At 45.1% G+C, this 14,818-nt stretch overlaps 19 non-coding genes across 19 annotated transcripts; all 19 read left to right on the forward strand.

The window, feature by feature from the left end:
• The first annotated feature begins 176 nt into the window (after positions 1-176).
• LOC130396709 (5S ribosomal RNA) lies at positions 177-295 on the forward strand. Its single transcript, XR_008899332.1, has one exon. It is a non-coding gene; the product is annotated as a 5S ribosomal RNA (ribosomal RNA).
• A 1,740-nt stretch (positions 296-2,035) lies between these two features.
• On the forward strand, positions 2,036-2,154 carry LOC130396710 (5S ribosomal RNA). The gene has a single exon (XR_008899333.1). It is a non-coding gene; the product is annotated as a 5S ribosomal RNA (ribosomal RNA).
• Positions 2,155-2,683: 529 nt separating this feature from the next.
• Positions 2,684-2,802, forward strand: LOC130396711 (5S ribosomal RNA). Its single transcript, XR_008899334.1, has one exon. It is a non-coding gene; the product is annotated as a 5S ribosomal RNA (ribosomal RNA).
• A 518-nt stretch (positions 2,803-3,320) lies between these two features.
• LOC130399663 (5S ribosomal RNA) lies at positions 3,321-3,439 on the forward strand. The gene has a single exon (XR_008902166.1). It is a non-coding gene; the product is annotated as a 5S ribosomal RNA (ribosomal RNA).
• A 529-nt stretch (positions 3,440-3,968) lies between these two features.
• On the forward strand, positions 3,969-4,087 carry LOC130396712 (5S ribosomal RNA). Its single transcript, XR_008899335.1, has one exon. It is a non-coding gene; the product is annotated as a 5S ribosomal RNA (ribosomal RNA).
• A 529-nt stretch (positions 4,088-4,616) lies between these two features.
• Positions 4,617-4,735, forward strand: LOC130396713 (5S ribosomal RNA). Its single transcript, XR_008899336.1, has one exon. It is a non-coding gene; the product is annotated as a 5S ribosomal RNA (ribosomal RNA).
• A 519-nt stretch (positions 4,736-5,254) lies between these two features.
• On the forward strand, positions 5,255-5,373 carry LOC130396714 (5S ribosomal RNA). The gene has a single exon (XR_008899337.1). It is a non-coding gene; the product is annotated as a 5S ribosomal RNA (ribosomal RNA).
• Positions 5,374-5,902: 529 nt separating this feature from the next.
• LOC130396715 (5S ribosomal RNA) lies at positions 5,903-6,021 on the forward strand. The gene has a single exon (XR_008899338.1). It is a non-coding gene; the product is annotated as a 5S ribosomal RNA (ribosomal RNA).
• A 528-nt stretch (positions 6,022-6,549) lies between these two features.
• LOC130396717 (5S ribosomal RNA) lies at positions 6,550-6,668 on the forward strand. Its single transcript, XR_008899340.1, has one exon. It is a non-coding gene; the product is annotated as a 5S ribosomal RNA (ribosomal RNA).
• A 519-nt stretch (positions 6,669-7,187) lies between these two features.
• LOC130396718 (5S ribosomal RNA) lies at positions 7,188-7,306 on the forward strand. The gene has a single exon (XR_008899341.1). It is a non-coding gene; the product is annotated as a 5S ribosomal RNA (ribosomal RNA).
• Positions 7,307-7,836: 530 nt separating this feature from the next.
• LOC130396719 (5S ribosomal RNA) lies at positions 7,837-7,955 on the forward strand. The gene has a single exon (XR_008899342.1). It is a non-coding gene; the product is annotated as a 5S ribosomal RNA (ribosomal RNA).
• Positions 7,956-8,483: 528 nt separating this feature from the next.
• LOC130401000 (5S ribosomal RNA) lies at positions 8,484-8,603 on the forward strand. The gene has a single exon (XR_008903464.1). It is a non-coding gene; the product is annotated as a 5S ribosomal RNA (ribosomal RNA).
• Positions 8,604-9,256: 653 nt separating this feature from the next.
• On the forward strand, positions 9,257-9,375 carry LOC130399554 (5S ribosomal RNA). Its single transcript, XR_008902063.1, has one exon. It is a non-coding gene; the product is annotated as a 5S ribosomal RNA (ribosomal RNA).
• A 520-nt stretch (positions 9,376-9,895) lies between these two features.
• LOC130396720 (5S ribosomal RNA) lies at positions 9,896-10,014 on the forward strand. The gene has a single exon (XR_008899343.1). It is a non-coding gene; the product is annotated as a 5S ribosomal RNA (ribosomal RNA).
• A 530-nt stretch (positions 10,015-10,544) lies between these two features.
• Positions 10,545-10,664, forward strand: LOC130395053 (5S ribosomal RNA). The gene has a single exon (XR_008898153.1). It is a non-coding gene; the product is annotated as a 5S ribosomal RNA (ribosomal RNA).
• Positions 10,665-11,319: 655 nt separating this feature from the next.
• LOC130401093 (5S ribosomal RNA) lies at positions 11,320-11,438 on the forward strand. The gene has a single exon (XR_008903553.1). It is a non-coding gene; the product is annotated as a 5S ribosomal RNA (ribosomal RNA).
• A 1,740-nt stretch (positions 11,439-13,178) lies between these two features.
• On the forward strand, positions 13,179-13,297 carry LOC130400031 (5S ribosomal RNA). The gene has a single exon (XR_008902517.1). It is a non-coding gene; the product is annotated as a 5S ribosomal RNA (ribosomal RNA).
• A 529-nt stretch (positions 13,298-13,826) lies between these two features.
• Positions 13,827-13,945, forward strand: LOC130394545 (5S ribosomal RNA). Its single transcript, XR_008897693.1, has one exon. It is a non-coding gene; the product is annotated as a 5S ribosomal RNA (ribosomal RNA).
• A 530-nt stretch (positions 13,946-14,475) lies between these two features.
• On the forward strand, positions 14,476-14,594 carry LOC130401164 (5S ribosomal RNA). The gene has a single exon (XR_008903623.1). It is a non-coding gene; the product is annotated as a 5S ribosomal RNA (ribosomal RNA).
• Positions 14,595-14,818: the final 224 nt, after the last annotated feature.

Below are 14,818 nucleotides of genomic sequence, written 5' to 3' on the forward strand. Positions count from 1 at the left end.
AATGAATTCAGATGTCACAATGATCGTTTACATGGATAAGGAGTCCTACTGAATCAATTACTGCCGTTTATATCTAACTAATGATTGTTTTTGTAAGAGTGTAACGTCGAGCCTCAGCAGCTTTCTCACTCCTTATGTGCTACTGTATAAAACCTGGTTTTGCGCATGCACTAATTGCTTACGGCCATACCACCCTGAACACGCCCGATCTCGTCTGATCTCGGAAGCTAAGCAGGGTCGGGCCTGGTTAGTACTTGGATGGGAGACCGCCTGGGAATACCAGGTGCTGTAAGCTTTTTCTTTTTCAACTCGAGCTCATTGACTCCGTGGCGTACCGTGACCTGGGGCCTCATGTACTAAGACTTGCGTGGATTTCATACTGAAACTTGGCGTACGCCAAAACCCAGAAACTGTCTTACGCACAAATAAATTCAGATGTATCAAAGTGTGCGAACGCATGGATCCAAGCACGTTTCTTTTGTACATCTCGATCAACGTGGAATTGAGCGCATATGCCGAGGTGCCAAACTCCTCCCTGTCCACGCCCTCATTTAAATATGCAATTTCATTTAAATAGGCCTCTGGACCTGAGATTCACCTCTTAATCCGATCACCTGGCACCATGAACAGAGGCAAAAAAACGAAACTTCACGGAGTCCGAGCTCGAGATTTTGCTCCACGAGGTAGAAATGCGCAAGCATATGCTATTTGGAACCCTGTCAACAGGGATAAATGCAAAACAAAAGAGAAGTGAGTGGGAGCGTGTTTGCGAGGCCGTCAATGCAGTGGGGTCTCAGCAGCGCACACACTCTGAAATTAAAAAAAAGTGGTCAGACCTCAAGGTGGAGGTGAAGCGGAGGGTTTCTGCCCACCGCCGAAGAGTGACCGCAACAGGAGGGGGGACGGGAGTGGGGGAACTCTCCCCCTTCGATTTGAGAGTGGCCGCTTTGATCGGTGACACAGCTCTCACCGGAGTGGTGGGATCCCATGAAGGGGGGACACCGATCATCCCCAAGGTAAATATGCTGAAGTCATAAATGCTGTAATTATACTGGTCATACAATTGGCTGCTTGCAATACACATAAGTCGTGCGTAAAGATGCCAGGATATTAAAGACTTTGACTCGTGTTTATTAACTTCAATTTTTTATTTTTGAATAGACAAGCAAGGAGAGGGCACGGATTGCTCCGTCGGCCCCGGCGTCTCCAGCGCCCTTCGGATTTGACCATTTGCGATGTCCTCTACAACGCTAACTTCATCCATTGCGCATGCTTTTATAGCCACCCATATAATTGCAAGGTGTGTTAATTGTTCATTAGTGTGTCTCTGATGTGCAAATCACTCTGAGTCATTGTTTTCACCTTTTTTCCCAGTTTCCCAGCGTCACCTCTAAGTGTCGCCAAAGGAACAATAGCTGTAGAAACGTGCGTACGACAGCTCTGGAGCTGGCGTGGGGACCGCACATTTTTACGGTCATTTCACGTTTTGTACATCTGAACGTGAGCGTGGAAAAGGACGTACGCCACGTTTTTGTGCGTACGCAACCTTAGTACATGAGGCCCCAGATGTTTACTGCCAACCGCTTTGGAGGATTTAAGCAACATACAAAAACTGACAACGTCTCTCAAAACTATTTTTGTGAAACATGAGGACAGTATAGTGATACTGCCAGCAGGGAGCACCAGAGAGCTGAACCGACAGTTGTACATTTCTTAAACTTTCACCAACACAAACACGCACGCTCACTTCAGATCATGGGAGGACGTCAAAAAATCACCACCCATTCTCTGACACTTTAACCGTTAACCTTGGTTCAAACATTTAACATCACACGCACACGCAGTGTATTTCAGATAATTAATGAATTCAGATGTCACAATGATCGTTTACATGGATAAGGAGTCCTACTGAATCAATTACTGCCGTTTATATCTAACTAATGATTGTTTTTGTAAAGTGTAACGTCGAGCCTCAGCAGCTTTCTCACTCCTTATGTGCTACTGTATAAAACCTGGTTTTGCGCCTGCACTAATTGCTTACGGCCATACCACCCTGAACACGCCCGATCTCGTCTGATCTCGGAAGCTAAGCAGGGTCGGGCCTGGTTAGTACTTGGATGGGAGACCGCCTGGGAATACCAGGTGCTGTAAGCTTTTTCTTTTTCAACTCGAGCTCATTGACTCCGTGGCCTACCGTGGCGTACCGTGACCTGATGTTTACTGCCAACCGCTTTGGAGGATTTAAGCAACATACAAAAACTGACAACGTCTCTCAAAACTATTTTTGTGAAACATGAGGACAGTATAGTGATACTGCCAGCAGGGAGCACCAGAGAGCTGAACCGACAGTTGTACATTTCTTAAACTTTCACCAACACAAACACGCACGCTCACTTCAGATCATGGGAGGACGTCAAAAAATCACCACCCATTCTCTGACACTTTAACCGTTAACCTTGGTTCAAACATTTAACATCACACGCACACGCAGTGTATTTCAGATAATTAATGAATTCAGATGTCACAATGATCGTTTACATGGATAAGGAGTCCTACTGAATCAATTACTGCCGTTTATATCTAACTAATGATTGTTTTTGTAAGAGTGTAACGTCGAGCCTCAGCAGCTTTCTCACTCCTTATGTGCTACTGTATAAAACCTGGTTTTGCGCCTGCACTAATTGCTTACGGCCATACCACCCTGAACACGCCCGATCTCGTCTGATCTCGGAAGCTAAGCAGGGTCGGGCCTGGTTAGTACTTGGATGGGAGACCGCCTGGGAATACCAGGTGCTGTAAGCTTTTCTTTTTCAACTCGAGCTCATTGACTCCGTGGCGTACCGTGACCTGATGTTTACTGCCAACCGCTTTGGAGGATTTAAGCAACATACAAAAACTGACAACGTCTCTCAAAACTATTTTTGTGAAACATGAGGACAGTATAGTGATACTGCCAGCAGGGAGCACCAGAGAGCTGAACCGACAGTTGTACATTTCTTAAACTTTCACCAACACAAACACGCACGCTCACTTCAGATCATGGGAGGACGTCAAAAAATCACCACCCATTCTCTGACACTTTAACCGTTAACCTTGGTTCAAACATTTAACATCACACGCACACGCAGTGTATTTCAGATAATTAATGAATTCAGATGTCACAATGATCGTTTACATGGATAAGGAGTCCTACTGAATCAATTACTGCCGTTTATATCTAACTAATGATTGTTTTTGTAAAAGTGTAACGTCGAGCCTCAGCAGCTTTCTCACTCCTTATGTGCTACTGTATAAAACCTGGTTTTGCGCCTGCACTAATTGCTTACGGCCATACCACCCTGAACACGCCCGATCTCGTTTGATCTCGGAAGCTAAGCAGGGTCGGGCCTGGTTAGTACTTGGATGGGAGACCGCCTGGGAATACCAGGTGCTGTAAGCTTTTTCTTTTTCAACTCGAGCTCATTGACTCCGTGGCCTACCGTGGCGTACCGTGACCTGATGTTTACTGCCAACCGCTTTGGAGGATTTAAGCAACATACAAAAACTGACAACGTCTCTCAAAACTATTTTTGTGAAACATGAGGACAGTATAGTGATACTGCCAGCAGGGAGCACCAGAGAGCTGAACCGACAGTTGTACATTTCTTAAACTTTCACCAACACAAACACGCACGCTCACTTCAGATCATGGGAGGACGTCAAAAAATCACCACCCATTCTCTGACACTTTAACCGTTAACCTTGGTTCAAACATTTAACATCACACGCACACGCAGTGTATTTCAGATAATTAATGAATTCAGATGTCACAATGATCGTTTACATGGATAAGGAGTCCTACTGAATCAATTACTGCCGTTTATATCTAACTAATGATTGTTTTTGTAAAAGTGTAACGTCGAGCCTCAGCAGCTTTCTCACTCCTTATGTGCTACTGTATAAAACCTGGTTTTGCGCCTGCACTAATTGCTTACGGCCATACCACCCTGAACACGCCCGATCTCGTCTGATCTCGGAAGCTAAGCAGGGTCGGGCCTGGTTAGTACTTGGATGGGAGACCGCCTGGGAATACCAGGTGCTGTAAGCTTTTTCTTTTTCAACTCGAGCTCATTGACTCCGTGGCCTACCGTGGCGTACCGTGACCTGATGTTTACTGCCAACCGCTTTGGAGGATTTAAGCAACATACAAAAACTGACAACGTCTCTCAAAACTATTTTTGTGAAACATGAGGACAGTATAGTGATACTGCCAGCAGGGAGCACCAGAGAGCTGAACCGACAGTTGTACATTTCTTAAACTTTCACCAACACAAACACGCACGCTCACTTCAGATCATGGGAGGACGTCAAAAAATCACCACCCATTCTCTGACACTTTAACCGTTAACCTTGGTTCAAACATTTAACATCACACGCACACGCAGTGTATTTCAGATAATTAATGAATTCAGATGTCACAATGATCGTTTACATGGATAAGGAGTCCTACTGAATCAATTACTGCCGTTTATATCTAACTAATGATTGTTTTTGTAAGAGTGTAACGTCGAGCCTCAGCAGCTTTCTCACTCCTTATGTGCTACTGTATAAAACCTGGTTTTGCGCCTGCACTAATTGCTTACGGCCATACCACCCTGAACACGCCCGATCTCGTCTGATCTCGGAAGCTAAGCAGGGTCGGGCCTGGTTAGTACTTGGATGGGAGACCGCCTGGGAATACCAGGTGCTGTAAGCTTTTTCTTTTTCAACTCGAGCTCATTGACTCCGTGGCGTACCGTGACCTGATGTTTACTGCCAACCGCTTTGGAGGATTTAAGCAACATACAAAAACTGACAACGTCTCTCAAAACTATTTTTGTGAAACATGAGGACAGTATAGTGATACTGCCAGCAGGGAGCACCAGAGAGCTGAACCGACAGTTGTACATTTCTTAAACTTTCACCAACACAAACACGCACGCTCACTTCAGATCATGGGAGGACGTCAAAAAATCACCACCCATTCTCTGACACTTTAACCGTTAACCTTGGTTCAAACATTTAACATCACACGCACACGCAGTGTATTTCAGATAATTAATGAATTCAGATGTCACAATGATCGTTTACATGGATAAGGAGTCCTACTGAATCAATTACTGCCGTTTATATCTAACTAATGATTGTTTTTGTAAAAGTGTAACGTCGAGCCTCAGCAGCTTTCTCACTCCTTATGTGCTACTGTATAAAACCTGGTTTTGCGCCTGCACTAATTGCTTACGGCCATACCACCCTGAACACGCCCGATCTCGTCTGATCTCGGAAGCTAAGCAGGGTCGGGCCTGGTTAGTACTTGGATGGGAGACCGCCTGGGAATACCAGGTGCTGTAAGCTTTTTCTTTTTCAACTCGAGCTCATTGACTCCGTGGCCTACCGTGGCGTACCGTGACCTGATGTTTACTGCCAACCGCTTTGGAGGATTTAAGCAACATACAAAAACTGACAACGTCTCTCAAAACTATTTTTGTGAAACATGAGGACAGTATAGTGATACTGCCAGCAGGGAGCACCAGAGAGCTGAACCGACAGTTGTACATTTCTTAAACTTTCACCAACACAAACACGCACGCTCACTTCAGATCATGGGAGGACGTCAAAAAATCACCACCCATTCTCTGACACTTTAACCGTTAACCTTGGTTCAAACATTTAACATCACACGCACACGCAGTGTATTTCAGATAATTAATGAATTCAGATGTCACAATGATCGTTTACATGGATAAGGAGTCCTACTGAATCAATTACTGCCGTTTATATCTAACTAATGATTGTTTTTGTAAAAGTGTAACGTCGAGCCTCAGCAGCTTTCTCACTCCTTATGTGCTACTGTATAAAACCTGGTTTTGCGCCTGCACTAATTGCTTACGGCCATACCACCCTGAACACGCCCGATCTCGTCTGATCTCGGAAGCTAAGCAGGGTCGGGCCTGGTTAGTACTTGGATGGGAGACCGCCTGGGAATACCAGGTGCTGTAAGCTTTTCTTTTTCAACTCGAGCTCATTGACTCCGTGGCCTACCGTGGCGTACCGTGACCTGATGTTTACTGCCAACCGCTTTGGAGGATTTAAGCAACATACAAAAACTGACAACGTCTCTCAAAACTATTTTTGTGAAACATGAGGACAGTATAGTGATACTGCCAGCAGGGAGCACCAGAGAGCTGAACCGACAGTTGTACATTTCTTAAACTTTCACCAACACAAACACGCACGCTCACTTCAGATCATGGGAGGACGTCAAAAAATCACCACCCATTCTCTGACACTTTAACCGTTAACCTTGGTTCAAACATTTAACATCACACGCACACGCAGTGTATTTCAGATAATTAATGAATTCAGATGTCACAATGATCGTTTACATGGATAAGGAGTCCTACTGAATCAATTACTGCCGTTTATATCTAACTAATGATTGTTTTTGTAAGAGTGTAACGTCGAGCCTCAGCAGCTTTCTCACTCCTTATGTGCTACTGTATAAAACCTGGTTTTGCGCCTGCACTAATTGCTTACGGCCATACCACCCTGAACACGCCCGATCTCGTCTGATCTCGGAAGCTAAGCAGGGTCGGGCCTGGTTAGTACTTGGATGGGAGACCGCCTGGGAATACCAGGTGCTGTAAGCTTTTTCTTTTTCAACTCGAGCTCATTGACTCCGTGGCGTACCGTGACCTGATGTTTACTGCCAACCGCTTTGGAGGATTTAAGCAACATACAAAAACTGACAACGTCTCTCAAAACTATTTTTGTGAAACATGAGGACAGTATAGTGATACTGCCAGCAGGGAGCACCAGAGAGCTGAACCGACAGTTGTACATTTCTTAAACTTTCACCAACACAAACACGCACGCTCACTTCAGATCATGGGAGGACGTCAAAAAATCACCACCCATTCTCTGACACTTTAACCGTTAACCTTGGTTCAAACATTTAACATCACACGCACACGCAGTGTATTTCAGATAATTAATGAATTCAGATGTCACAATGATCGTTTACATGGATAAGGAGTCCTACTGAATCAATTACTGCCGTTTATATCTAACTAATGATTGTTTTTGTAAGAGTGTAACGTCGAGCCTCAGCAGCTTTCTCACTCCTTATGTGCTACTGTATAAAACCTGGTTTTGCGCCTGCACTAATTGCTTACGGCCATACCACCCTGAACACGCCCGATCTCGTCTGATCTCGGAAGCTAAGCAGGGTCGGGCCTGGTTAGTACTTGGATGGGAGACCGCCTGGGAATACCAGGTGCTGTAAGCTATGTTCTTTTTCAACTCGAGCTCATTGACTCCGTGGCCTACCGTGGCGTACCGTGACCTGATGTTTACTGCCAACCGCTTTGGAGGATTTAAGCAACATACAAAAACTGACAACGTCTCTCAAAACTATTTTTGTGAAACATGAGGACAGTATAGTGATACTGCCAGCAGGGAGCACCAGAGAGCTGAACCGACAGTTGTACATTTCTTAAACTTTCACCAACACAAACACGCACGCTCACTTCAGATCATGGGAGGACGTCAAAAAATCACCACCCATTCTCTGACACTTTAACCGTTAACCTTGGTTCAAACATTTAACATCACACGCACACGCAGTGTATTTCAGATAATTAATGAATTCAGATGTCACAATGATCGTTTACATGGATAAGGAGTCCTACTGAATCAATTACTGCCGTTTATATCTAACTAATGATTGTTTTTGTAAAAGTGTAACGTCGAGCCTCAGCAGCTTTCTCACTCCTTATGTGCTACTGTATAAAACCTGGTTTTGCGCCTGCACTAATTGCTTACGGCCATACCACCCTGAACACGCCCGATCTCGTCTGATCTCGGAAGCTAAGCAGGGTCGGGCCTGGTTAGTACTTGGATGGGAGACCGCCTGGGAATACCAGGTGCTGTAAGCTTTTTCTTTTTCAACTCGAGCTCATTGACTCCGTGGCCTACCGTGGCGTACCGTGACCTGATGTTTACTGCCAACCGCTTTGGAGGATTTAAGCAACATACAAAAACTGACAACGTCTCTCAAAACTATTTTTGTGAAACATGAGGACAGTATAGTGATACTGCCAGCAGGGAGCACCAGAGAGCTGAACCGACAGTTGTACATTTCTTAAACTTTCACCAACACAAACACGCACGCTCACTTCAGATCATGGGAGGACGTCAAAAAATCACCACCCATTCTCTGACACTTTAACCGTTAACCTTGGTTCAAACATTTAACATCACACGCACACGCAGTGTATTTCAGATAATTAATGAATTCAGATGTCACAATGATCGTTTACATGGATAAGGAGTCCTACTGAATCAATTACTGCCGTTTATATCTAACTAATGATTGTTTTTGTAAAGTGTAACGTCGAGCCTCAGCAGCTTTCTCACTCCTTATGTGCTACTGTATAAAACCTGGTTTTGCGCCTGCACTAATTGCTTACGGCCATACCACCCTGAACACGCCCGATCTCGTCTGAACTCGGAAGCTAAGCAGGGTCGGGCCTGGTTAGTACTGGGATGGGAGACCTCCTCAGAAGCCCAGGTTGCTGTAAGTAGTGACGGGTGTCACCAAAAGAAAAAAAAACACGCCCTATCTCGTCTGATCTCGGAAGCTAAGCAGGGTCGGGCCTGGTTAGTACTTGGATGGGAGACCGCCTGGGAATACCAGGTGCTGTAAGCTTTTTCTTTTTCAACTCGAGCTCATTGACTCCGTGGCCTACCGTGGCGTACCGTGACCTGATGTTTACTGCCAACCGCTTTGGAGGATTTAAGCAACATACAAAAACTGACAACGTCTCTCAAAACTATTTTTGTGAAACATGAGGACAGTATAGTGATACTGCCAGCAGGGAGCACCAGAGAGCTGAACCGACAGTTGTACATTTCTTAAACTTTCACCAACACAAACACGCACGCTCACTTCAGATCATGGGAGGACGTCAAAAAATCACCACCCATTCTCTGACACTTTAACCGTTAACCTTGGTTCAAACATTTAACATCACACGCACACGCAGTGTATTTCAGATAATTAATGAATTCAGATGTCACAATGATCGTTTACATGGATAAGGAGTCTACTGAATCAATTACTGCCGTTTATATCTAACTAATGATTGTTTTTGTAAGAGTGTAACGTCGAGCCTCAGCAGCTTTCTCACTCCTTATGTGCTACTGTATAAAACCTGGTTTTGCGCCTGCACTAATTGCTTACGGCCATACCACCCTGAACACGCCCGATCTCGTCTGATCTCGGAAGCTAAGCAGGGTCGGGCCTGGTTAGTACTTGGATGGGAGACCGCCTGGGAATACCAGGTGCTGTAAGCATTTTTCTTTTTCAACTCGAGCTCATTGACTCCGTGGCGTACCGTGACCTGATGTTTACTGCCAACCGCTTTGGAGGATTTAAGCAACATACAAAAACTGACAACGTCTCTCAAAACTATTTTTGTGAAACATGAGGACAGTATAGTGATACTGCCAGCAGGGAGCACCAGAGAGCTGAACCGACAGTTGTACATTTCTTAAACTTTCACCAACACAAACACGCACGCTCACTTCAGATCATGGGAGGACGTCAAAAAATCACCACCCATTCTCTGACACTTTAACCGTTAACCTTGGTTCAAACATTTAACATCACACGCACACGCAGTGTATTTCAGATAATTAATGAATTCAGATGTCACAATGATCGTTTACATGGATAAGGAGTCCTACTGAATCAATTACTGCCGTTTATATCTAACTAATGATTGTTTTTGTAAGAGTGTAACGTCGAGCCTCAGCAGCTTTCTCACTCCTTATGTGCTACTGTATAAAACCTGGTTTTGCGCCTGCACTAATTGCTTACGGCCATACCACCCTGAACACGCCCGATCTCGTCTGATCTCGGAAGCTAAGCAGGGTCGGGCCTGGTTAGTACTTGGATGGGAGACCGCCTGGGAATACCAGGTGCTGTAAGCTTTTTCTTTTTCAACTCGAGCTCATTGACTCCGTGGCCTACCGTGGCGTACCGTGACCTGATGTTTACTGCCAACCGCTTTGGAGGATTTAAGCAACATACAAAAACTGACAACGTCTCTCAAAACTATTTTTGTGAAACATGAGGACAGTATAGTGATACTGCCAGCAGGGAGCACCAGAGAGCTGAACCGACAGTTGTACATTTCTTAAACTTTCACCAACACAAACACGCACGCTCACTTCAGATCATGGGAGGACGTCAAAAAATCACCACCCATTCTCTGACACTTTAACCGTTAACCTTGGTTCAAACATTTAACATCACACGCACACGCAGTGTATTTCAGATAATTAATGAATTCAGATGTCACAATGATCGTTTACATGGATAAGGAGTCCTACTGAATCAATTACTGCCGTTTAGTATCTAACTAATGATTGTTTTTGTAAGAGTGTAACGTCGAGCCTCAGCAGCTTTCTCACTCCTTATGTGCTACTGTATAAAACCTGGTTTTGCGCCTGCACTAGTTGCTTACGGCCATACCACGCTGAACACGCCCGATCTCGTCTGATCTCGGAAGCTAAGCAGGGTCGGGCCTGGTTAGTACTTGGATGGGAGACCTCCTCAGAAGCCCAGGTTGCTGTAAGTAGTGACGGGTGTCACCAAAGAAAAAAAAAAAAAAAAAAAAACACGCCCGATCTCGTCTGATCTCGGAAGCTCAGCAGGGTCGGGCCTGGTTAGTACTTGGATGGGAGACCGCCTGGGAATACCAGGTGCTGTAATCTTTTTCTTTTTCAACTCGAGCTCATTGACTCCGTGGCGTACCGTGACCTGATGTTTACTGCCAACCGCTTTGGAGGATTTAAGCAACATACAAAAACTGACAACATCTCTCAAAACTGTTTTTGTGAAACATGAGGACAGTATAGTGATACTGCCAGCAGGGAGCACCAGAGAGCTGAACCGACAGTTGTACATTTCTTAAACTTTCACCAACACAAACACGCACGCTCACTTCAGATCATGGGAGGACGTCAAAAAATCACCACCCATTCTCTGACACTTTAACCGTTAACCTTGGTTCAAACATTTAACATCACACGCACACGCAGTGTATTTCAGATAATTAATGAATTCAGATGTCACAATGATCGTTTACATGGATAAGGAGTCCTACTGAATCAATTACTGCCGTTTATATCTAACTAATGATTGTTTTTGTAAGAGTGTAACGTCGAGCCTCAGCAGCTTTCTCACTCCTTATGTGCTACTGTATAAAACCTGGTTTTGCGCCTGCACTAATTGCTTATGGCCATACCAGCCTGAACACGCCCGATCTCGTCTGATCTCGGAAGCTAAGCAGGGTCGGGCCTGGTTAGTACTTGGATGGGAGACCGCCTGGGAATACCAGGTGCTGTAAGCTTTTTCTTTTTCAACTCGAGCTCATTGACTCCGTGGCGTACCGTGACCTGGGGCCTCATGTACTAAGACTTGCGTGGATTTCATACTGAAACTTGGCGTACGCCAAAACCCAGAAACTGTCTTACGCACAAATAAATTCAGATGTATCAAAGTGTGCGAACGCATGGATCCAAGCACGTTTCTTTTGTACATCTCGATCAACGTGGAATTGAGCGCATATGCCGAGGTGCCAAACTCCTCCCTGTCCACGCCCTCATTTAAATATGCAATTTCATTTAAATAGGCCTCTGGACCTGAGATTCACCTCTTAATCCGATCACCTGGCACCATGAACAGAGGCAAAAAACGAAACTTCACGGAGTCCGAGCTCGAGATTTTGCTCCACGAGGTAGAAATGCGCAAGCATATGCTATTTGGAACCCTGTCAACAGGGATAAATGCAAAACAAAAGAGAAGTGAGTGGGAGCGTGTTTGCGAGGCCGTCAATGCAGTGGGGTCTCAGCAGCGCACACACTCTGAAATTAAAAAAAAGTGGTCAGACCTCAAGGTGGAGGTGAAGCGGAGGGTTTCTGCCCACCGCCGAAGAGTGACCGCAACAGGAGGGGGGACGGGAGTGGGGGAACTCTCCCCCTTCGATTTGAGAGTGGCCGCTTTGATCGGTGACACAGCTCTCACCGGAGTGGTGGGATCCCATGAAGGGGGACACCGATCATCCCCAAGGTAAATATGCTGAAGTCATAAATGCTGTAATTATACTGGTCATACAATTGGCTGCTTGCAATACACATAAGTCGTGCGTAAAGATGCCAGGATATTAAAGACTTTGACTCGTGTTTATTAACTTCAATTTTTTATTTTTGAATAGACAAGCAAGGAGAGGGCACGGATTGCTCCGTCGGCCCCGGCGTCTCCAGCGCCCTTCGGATTTGACCATTTGCGATGTCCTCTAACAACGCTAACTTCATCCATTGCGCATGCTTTTATAGCCACCCATATAATTGCAAGGTGTGTTAATTGTTCATTAGTGTGTCTCTGATGTGCAAATCACTCTGAGTCATTGTTTTCACCTTTTTTCCCAGTTTCCCAGCGTCACCTCTAAGTGTCGCCAAAGGAACAATAGCTGTAGAAACGTGCGTACGACAGCTCTGGAGCTGGCGTGGGGACCGCACATTTTTACGGTCATTTCACGTTTTGTACATCTGAACGTGAGCGTGGAAAAGGACGTACGCCACGTTTTTGTGCGTACGCAACCTTAGTACATGAGGCCCCAGATGTTTACTGCCAACCGCTTTGGAGGATTTAAGCAACATACAAAAACTGACAACGTCTCTCAAAACTATTTTTGTGAAACATGAGGACAGTATAGTGATACTGCCAGCAGGGAGCACCAGAGAGCTGAACCGACAGTTGTACATTTCTTAAACTTTCACCAACACAAACACGCACGCTCACTTCAGATCATGGGAGGACGTCAAAAAATCACCACCCATTCTCTGACACTTTAACCGTTAACCTTGGTTCAAACATTTAACATCACACGCACACGCAGTGTATTTCAGATAATTAATGAATTCAGATGTCACAATGATCGTTTACATGGATAAGGAGTCCTACTGAATCAATTACTGCCGTTTATATCTAACTAATGATTGTTTTTGTAAAAGTGTAACGTCGAGCCTCAGCAGCTTTCTCACTCCTTATGTGCTACTGTATAAAACCTGGTTTTGCGCCTGCACTAATTGCTTACGGCCATACCACCCTGAACACGCCCGATCTCGTCTGATCTCGGAAGCTAAGTAGGGTCGGGCCTGGTTAGTACTTGGATGGGAGACCGCCTGGGAATACCAGGTGCTGTAAGCTATTTCTTTTTCAACTCGAGCTCATTGCCTCCGTGGCCTACCGTGGCGTACCGTGACCTGATGTTTACTGCCAACCGCTTTGGAGGATTTAAGCAACATACAAAAACTGACAACGTCTCTCAAAACTGTTTTTGTGAAACATGAGGACAGTATAGTGATACTGCCAGCAGGGAGCACCAGAGAGCTGAACCGACAGTTGTACATTTCTTAAACTTTCACCAACACAAACACGCACGCTCACTTCAGATCATGGGAGGACGTCAAAAAATCACCACCCGTTCTCTGACACTTTAACCGTTAACCTTGGTTCAAACATTTAACATCACACGCACACGCAGTGTATTTCAGATAATTAATGAATTCAGATGTCACAATGATCGTTTACATGGATAAGGAGTCCTACTGAATAAATGACTGCCGTTTATATCTAACTAATGATTGTTTTTGTAAAAGTGTAACGTCGAGCCTCAGCAGCTTTCTCACTCCTTATGTGCTACTGTATAAAACCTGGTTTTGCGCCTGCACTAATTGCTTACGGCCATACCTCCCTGAACACGCCCGATATCGTCTGAACTCGGGAGCTAAGCAGGGTCGGGCCTGGTTAGTACTTGGATGGGAGACCGCCTGGGAATACCAGGTGCTGTAAGCTTTTTCTTTTTCAACTCGATCTCATTGACTCCGTGGCCTACCGTGGCGTACCGTGACCTGATGTTTACTGCCAACCGCTTTGGAGGATTTAAGCAACATACAAAAACTGACAACGTCTCTCAAAACTATTTTTGTGAAACATGAGGACAGTATAGTGATACTGCCAGCAGGGAGCACCAGAGAGCTGAACCGACAGTTGTACATTTCTTAAACTTTCACCAACACAAACACGCACGCTCACTTCAGATCATGGGAGGACGTCAAAAAAATCACCACCCATTCTCTGACACTTTAACCGTTAACCTTGGTTCCAACATTTAACATCACACGCACACGCAGTGTATTTCAGATAATTAATGAATTCAGATGTCACAATGATCGTTTACATGGATAAGGAGTCCTACTGAATCAATTACTGCCGTTTATATCTAACTAATGATTGTTTTTGTAAGAGTGTAACGTCGAGCCTCAGCAGCTTTCTCACTCCTTATGTGCTACTGTATAAAACCTGGTTTTGCGCCTGCACTAATTGCTTACGGCCATACCACCCTGAACACGCCCGATCACGTCTGATCTCGGAAGCTAAGCAGGGTCGGGCCTGGTTAGTACTTGGATGGGAGTCTGCCTGGGAATACCAGGTGCTGTAAGCTTTTTCTTTTTCAACTCGAGCTCATTGACTCCGTGGCGTACCGTGACCTGATGTTTACTGCCAACCGCTTTGGAGGATTTAAGCAACATACAAAAACTGTCAACGTCTCTCAAAACTGTTTTTGTGAAACATGAGGACAGTATAGTGATACTGCCAGCAGGGAGCACCAAAGAGCTGAACCGACAGTTGTACATTTCTTAAACTTTCACCAACACAAACACGCAC

Source organism: Gadus chalcogrammus, chromosome 12 (assembly GCF_026213295.1).
Source record: "Gadus chalcogrammus isolate NIFS_2021 chromosome 12, NIFS_Gcha_1.0, whole genome shotgun sequence".
Classification (NCBI taxonomy): Eukaryota; Metazoa; Chordata; class Actinopteri; order Gadiformes; family Gadidae; genus Gadus; species Gadus chalcogrammus.